This window comes from Dasypus novemcinctus, chromosome 26, assembly GCF_030445035.2.
Source record: "Dasypus novemcinctus isolate mDasNov1 chromosome 26, mDasNov1.1.hap2, whole genome shotgun sequence".
NCBI classification, from domain to species: Eukaryota; Metazoa; Chordata; class Mammalia; order Cingulata; family Dasypodidae; genus Dasypus; species Dasypus novemcinctus.
This window is the reverse complement of record NC_080698.1, coordinates 31,710,048-31,711,534: the sequence shown is the minus strand read 5'-3', so window position 1 is coordinate 31,711,534 and position 1,487 is coordinate 31,710,048.

The following is a 1,487-nucleotide window of genomic DNA, read 5'->3' as shown; positions in this document are numbered from 1 at the left end:
TGCCTTAAAATTATCAGAAATGATGCAGACTGTGCCATGTTGCAGCACAATCAAAAATTGACTTGTACATTTTCCCCTAAGGTCAAGTGTTAGGTCACCCAACATAAGGTACGATTCTCAAAGCTATCCAAAGTGTTGCTCCACCCCATTTCTACGTGATCTATAATGGATGGGTGAGCAGAGATGAAATGAGACCCTTTCTCAGAGGCTAACATAAGTTACAATCGCACTTGCAAGTATAATATTAACATATACATTGATTCCTGAGTTTTTAGAAGGGGAGAAAAGGGATTTCTAATAATATGCTACTGCATATAAATTTATCTAAGTAAATAATTATTTTTAAACCTAAGATTTAGGCAGCTTTAGTATTCCACATTATGCTAATGTTTGACAATTACTAAGTGTTGGTATCAGCCAGTATGGTTTTTTTTTAAGTTTAATTTAAAGCAATTTGACATGGAAAGGTTATTACTTCAGTTGCCAATAAAAGCTGTACTTTTAACATAAGTGTACAGTAGGCCCTGGGGTATGTGACTATTATCTTTTCTGCAATTATGTGGTGTTCTACATAAATGTTAAGGAAAAAAAACTTAGGAATATCAGAAGTACTAACTTAGATACAATATGAAAGTTGAATAGAGAGAATGGAAAACCTGGTTATTTTAGACACAACACGGGTTGAGGTTTCCTCCTAGAGGTTATATTGGGAACAACACCAGCTGGCTTTGAATAAATTAATTCAGACTATATCTTAAAAACACACACTTAGCAACCAGAATATCGATTTCATGAACATTCTGTCTTGAGATACAGTTGTTCAATTTCACAAGCTAAATGCCATTAACAGTAAGAGCAAGTCTCTGAACCAATTAACCTATTTTCTGGAGTTGCTGTGCTACCAAAATAAAAAGAACATTTCTCAGATGGTATTTGCCATCCTAAGCTTTCATATGTCCCCAAGAAAAGAAAATAATTTATTGCCAGTAAGTGGGTAATCTAAACTTTTTTCTCTTCCCTTGATCTTTTAGGAAGATAGGAATTTAACAAAACAAAACAGAATATTTTTTTTCTTAAAAAAGAAAGGAGGCCACCCTATCCCCACTCACCTTCTTTCACCTTTTACATTTATCTCTGAGGTGTTCATATTTAATTAATGGGGGAAAGCCGAAGAAGAGCGGCTAGGAAAGAATTTAATCAATAGCTACCGTCAATTTTTCATTATTATGGGATACCCCCTTCCTATAATAGGAAATCACTTAAGAAAATAAGGCCAACAAAGACTAGGACATTCACCCAGCCATCTGCTTAATAGAGGAACATTTACTCCATCAAAGAGAGGCCAAGGGGGCCCTGGGGGAGCTAAGGGGCCAGGAAAGTCTTCTACTCAGCCTATGAAAACTGACCCATGAGAATAAAAGTTGCACCTGAGCAAATATTTTTATTTTTAAATCCTGCACAAGTTATGATTAGTATTATGAGCAATA